Genomic DNA, 5,742 nt, shown 5'->3' with positions numbered 1-5,742 from the left:
TAAACTAAGTTCAAGGACAAATTCGAAACTCATGTACTTCTTGTTCTTTTGAATAAAAACATTTTTCATTTAAGAGAGGTGATGGATTCATAGGACATTCATAACTTTAAGGCATAGTTACTAACTACTAATGATCATGTAATAAGACACAAACATGGATAAGCACTTAACATTAAGAAAACGAAAAACAGAGAATGTAAGAACAAGGAATGAGTCCACCTTAGTGATGGTGGCATTTCCTTCTTTAGGAACCAATGATATCCTTGAGCTCTTCTATGTCTCTTCCTTGTCTTTGTTGCTCCTCCCTCATTGCTTTTTGATCTTCTCTTATTTCATGAAAGATGATGGAGTGCTCTTGATGTTCCACCCTTAATTGTCCCATGTTGGAACTTAATTCTCCTAGGAAGGTGTTGATTTGCTCCCAATAGTTTTGTGGAGGAAAATGCATTTGAGGCATCTCCGGGATCTCATGGTGATGAGCTTCTTCATGTGCCTGTTGAGATCCATGAATGGGCTCTCTTGCTTGCTCCATCCTTTTCTTAGTGATGGGCTTCTCTTCCTCAATGGGAATGTCTCCTTCTATGAAAGCTCCAGCTGAGTAACATAGATGGCAAATAAGATGAGGGAAAGCTAGCCTTGCCCCAGGAGAGGGCTTTTCGGCTATTTTGTAGAGTTCAAGGGAGATGACTTCATGAACTTCTACTTCCTCTCCAATCATGATGCTATGAATCATGATGGCCCGATCCACAGTAACTTCAGATCGGTTGCTAGTGGGGATGATGGAGCGTTGGATGAACTCCAACCATCCTCTAGCCACAGGCTTGAGGTCCAGTCTTCTTAATTGAACCAGCTTGCCTTTGGAGTCAATCTTCCATTGAGCTCCTTCCACACATATGTCCATGAGGACTTAGTCCAACCTTTGATTAAAGTTGACCCTTCTAGTGTAGGGGCGTGCATCTCCTTGCATCATAGGCAAGTTAAACGCCAACCTCACATTTTCCGGACTAAAATCTAAGTATTTCCCCCGAACCATTGTAATATAATTCTTTGGGTTTGGGTTCTTACTTTGATCATGGTTCCTAGTGATCCATGCATTGGCATAGAACTCTTGAACCATTAGGATGCCGACTTGTTGGATGGGGATTGTTAGAACTTCCCAACCTTTTATTTGGATTTCATGTCGGATCTCCGGATACTCATTCTTCTTGAGCTTGAAAGGGACCTCGGGGATTACCTTCTTCTTGGCCACAACATCATAGAAGTGGTCTTGATGAGCTTTGGAGATGAATCTTTCCATCTCCCATGACTCGGAGGTGGAAGCTTTTGTCTTCCCTTTCCCTTTTCTAGAGGATTTTCTGGTCTTGGGTGCCATCAATGGTAATGGAAAAACAAAAAGCTTATGTTTTTACCACACCAAACTTAGAATATTGCTCGCCCTTGAGCAAGAGAAGAAAGAATAGATGAAGAAGAAGAAGAAAATATGGAGGAGAGCGGGGAGGGGTGTATTCGGCCAAGAAGGGGAAGAGAGGGTTGTGTTGTGTGAAAATGAGGAAGAATGGAGGGCTATATATAGGGAAGGGAGGGGGGGGGGTAAGGTTCGGCCATATAGGGTGGGTTTGGGTGGGAAATTGATTTTGAATTTTGAAGGTAGGTGGAGTTTATGAGGTAGGTTTATGGGGAAGAGTGGATGGATGTGAGTGGTGAAGTGGTGATAGGGAAGAGAGATTGAGGTGATTGGTGAAGAGTTTTGGGGAAGAGTGTTTATGGGATTGTGTGAAAGAGGGGTGAGAAGAAGTGAGTGGAGGTAGGTGGGGATCCTATGGGGTCCACAGATCCTGAGGTGTTCAAGGATTTACAACCTTGCACCAAATTGGGCATGCAAAATGCCCTTGCACACAACTCTGGGCGTTCAGCGCCAGATTGGTGCTTGTTCTGGGCGTTGAATGCCCATTTGTTGCCCATTTCTGGCGTTGAACGCCAGAACCATGCTTGTTCTGGGCGTTCAGCGCCAGCTCTTCTCCAGGGTGCAATTCTGGTGTTCAAACGCCCAGATGCTGCCCATTTTGGGCGTTCAGCGCCAGAACCATGCTCTGTTCTGGTGTTGAACGCCAGCCAGATGCTTCTTACTGGCGTTTAAACGCCAGTAAGGTCTTCCTCCAGGGTGTGATTTTTCTTTTGCTGTTTTTGATTCCGTTTTCAATTTTTATATTTATTTTGTGACTCCACATGATCATGAACCTAATAAAACATGAAAGAACAAGAAAAATAAAAATTGGGTTGCCTCCCAACAAGCACTTCTTTAATGTCAATAGCTTGACAGTGGGCTCTCATGGAGCCTCACAGATGTTCAGAGCATTGTTGAGACTTCCCAACACCAAACTTAGAGTTTGGATATGGGAGTTCAACACCAAACTTAGAGTTTGGTTGTGGCCTCCCAACACCAAACTTAGAGTTTGACTGTGGGGGCTCTGGTTGACTCTGTTTTGAGAGCAGCTTACTGTGCCTCTTTTCCATGTTTACAGAAGGATAACCTTGAGTTGTAAACTCAAGGGAGTCCTCATTCAATTGAAGGACTAGTTCGCCTCTGTCAACATCAATCACAGCTCTTGCTGTGGCTAGGAAGGGTCTTCCAAGGATGATGAATTCATCCTCATCCTTCCCAGTATCTAGGACTATGAAATCAGCAGGGATGTAAAGGCCTTCAACCTTTACTAACACATCCTCTACTTGTCCATAAGCCTGTTTTCTTGAATTGTCTGCCATCTCTAATGAGATTTTAGTAGCTTGCACCCCAAAGATTCCCAGTTTCTCTATTACAGAGAGGGGCATGAGGTTTATCCCTGAACCAAGGTCACACAGAGCCTTTTCAAAGATCATGTTACCTATGGTACAAGGTATTACGAACTTTCTAGGATCCTGTTTCTTCTGAGGCAATGTCAGTTGATCCAGATCACTTAGTTCATTGGTGAACAAGGGAGGTTCATCCTCCCAAGTCTCAATACCAAATAATTTGGCATTCAGCTTCATGATTGCACCAAGGTACTTGGTAACTTGCTCTTCAGTAACATCCTCATTTTCTTCAGAAGAGGAATACTCATCAGAGCTCATGAAGGGCATAAGGAGGTTTAATGGAATCTCTATGGTCTCTAGATAAGTCTCAGATTCCTTTGGTTCCTCAAAGGGAAACTCCTTATTGATCACTGGATGTCCCAGGAGGTCTTCCTCACTGGGATTTACGTCCTCCCCTTCCTCTCCAGGTTCGTCCGTGTTGACTATGTTAATGGCCTTGCACTCTCCTTTTGGATTTTCTTCTGTATTGCTTGGGAGAGTACTAGGAGGGATTTCAGTGATCCTTTTACTCAGCTGGCCCACTTGTGCCTCCAAATTTCTAATGGAGGACCTTGTTTCATTCATGAAACTTACAGTGGCCTTAGATAGATCAGAGACTAAGTTTGCTAAATTAGAAGTATTTTGTTCAGAGTTCTCTGTTTGTTGCTGAGTGGATGATGGAAAAGGCTTGCTATTGCTAAACCTGTTTCTTCCACCATTATTAAAGCCTTGTTGAGGCTTTTGATCCTTCCATGAGAGATTTGGGTAATTTCTCCATGATGAGTTATAGGTGTTTCCATAAGGTTCACCCATGTAATTCACCTCTGCTAATGCAGGGTTCTCAGGATCATAAGCTTCTTCTTCAGAAGATGCCTCTTGAGTACTGTTGGATGCAGCTTGCATTCCATTCAGACTCTGAGAAATCATATTGACTTGCTGAGTCAATATTTTATTCTGAGCCAATATGGCATTCAGAGTATCAATTTCAAGAACTCCTTTCATCATAGGCGTCCCATTACTCACAGGATTCCTCTCAGAAGTGTACATGAACTGGTTATTAGCAACCATGTCAATGAGTTCTTGAGCTTCTGCAGGCGTTTTCTTTAGGTGAATGGATCCACCTGCAGAAGTATCCAATGACATTTTAGCCAATTCAGATAGACCATCATAGAATATATCCAGGATGGTCCATTCTGAAAGCATGTCAGAAGGACACTTTTTGGTCAGTTCTTTGTATCTCTCCCAAGCTTCATAGAGGGATTCACCTTCTTTCTGTCTGAAGGTCTGAACATCCACTCTAAGCTTACCCAGCTTTTGAGGAGGAAAGAACTTGGCTAAGAAAGCCTTGACCAGCTTATCCCAAGAGTTCAGGCTATCCTTAGGTTGAGAGTCCAACCATATTCTAGCTCTGTCTCTCACAGCAAAAGGGAAAAGCATGAGCCTGTAGACTTCAGGATCTACTCCATTAGTTTTAACAGTATTATAGATCTGCAAGAATTCAGTTAAGAACTGAAAAGGATCTTCAGATGGAAGTCCATGAAACTTGCAGTTCTGCTGCATCAGAGAAACTAATTGAGGTTTCAGCTCAAAATTGTTTGCTCCAATGGCAGGAATGGAGATGCTTCTTCCATGTAAATTGAAATTAGGTGCAGTAAAGTCACCAAGCATCCTCCCTACATTATTATTATTTTCGGCTGCCATCTCCTCTTCCTGTTCGAAAATTTCTGAAAGGTTATCTCTGGATTGTTGTATTTTAGCTTCTCTTAGTTTTCTTTCAGAGTCCTTTCAGGTTCTGGATCTGCTTCAATAAGAATGTTCTTGTCTTTGTTCCTGCTCATATGAAAAAGAAGGACAGAAAAATAATAATAATAGGGGTCCTTTTTACCACAGTATAGAGGTCCCTGTGTGAGTAGAAGAAAAGAAGAAGAAAAAATTCGAACACAGATGGAAGAGGGGGTTCAAATTTGGGTGAGATGAAGTGTCAGTAGATGAATAAATAAATAAAAGGAGATAAGAGAGAGAGAAAGAATTTTCGAAAATAATTTTTGAAAAGAGTTAGTGATTTTCGAAAATAGTTTTTGAAAAAGGTTAGTAATTTTTTTTCGAAAATTAAAATAAAAAATTAAAATAATTAGTTAATTAAAAAGAAATTTTGAAAAAGAGGGAAGATATTTTCAAAAATTAGAGAGAGAGAGAGAGTTAGTTAGGTAGTTTTGAAAAAGATAAGAAACAAACAAAAAGTTAGTTAGTTAGTTGAAACAAATTTGAAAATCAATTTTGAAAAGATAAGAAGATAAGAAGTTAGAAAAGATATTTTAAAATCAAATTTTTGAAAAAGATATGATTTTGAAAAAGATAAGATAAAAAGATATTTTTGAAAAGATATGATTGAAATTATTTTTGAAAAAGATTTGATTTTTAAAATCACAATTAATGACTTGATTCACAAGAAATCACAAGATATGATTCTAGAACTCAAAGTTTGAATCTTTCTTAACAAGCAAGTAACAAACTTGAAATTTTTGAATCAAAACACTAATTGATGATGTTATTTTTGAAAATTAGAAAATAAAGATAAGAAAAAGATTTTTGAAAATATATTTTTTTAAAATTTTCGAAAATAAATAAGAAAAAATGAAAAAAATTTGATTTTTGAAAGAGATTTTGAAAAAGATAAGATTTTTAAATTGAAAATTTGATTTGACTCATAAAAACAACTAGATTTTAAAATTTTTTGAAAAAGTCAACTCAAATTTTCGAATTTTATGAGAGGAAAAAGGGAAAGATGTTTTTTTTATTTTTTTGAATTTTTATGATGAGAGAAAAAAATATGAAAATGATGCAATGCATGAAAATTTTTAGATCAAAATAATGAATGCATGCAAGAATGCTATGAATGTCAAGATGAACACC

The 5,742-nt window shown here is 39.0% G+C and overlaps 1 non-coding gene across 1 annotated transcript; it reads left to right on the top strand.

Annotated features, from left to right (window-relative positions):
- Positions 1–4,026: 4,026 nt before the first annotated feature.
- On the top strand, positions 4,027–4,134 carry LOC148576796 (small nucleolar RNA R71). The gene has a single exon (XR_015904681.1). It is a non-coding gene; the product is annotated as a small nucleolar RNA R71 (small nucleolar RNA).
- The last annotated feature ends 1,608 nt before the right edge of the window (positions 4,135–5,742 follow it).

Source organism: Arachis ipaensis, chromosome B1, assembly GCF_059453495.1.
Source record: "Arachis ipaensis isolate K30076 ecotype BB chromosome B1, ASM5945349v1, whole genome shotgun sequence".
NCBI classification, from domain to species: Eukaryota; Viridiplantae; Streptophyta; class Magnoliopsida; order Fabales; family Fabaceae; genus Arachis; species Arachis ipaensis.
This window is presented reverse-complemented; position numbering and strand designations above follow the sequence as displayed.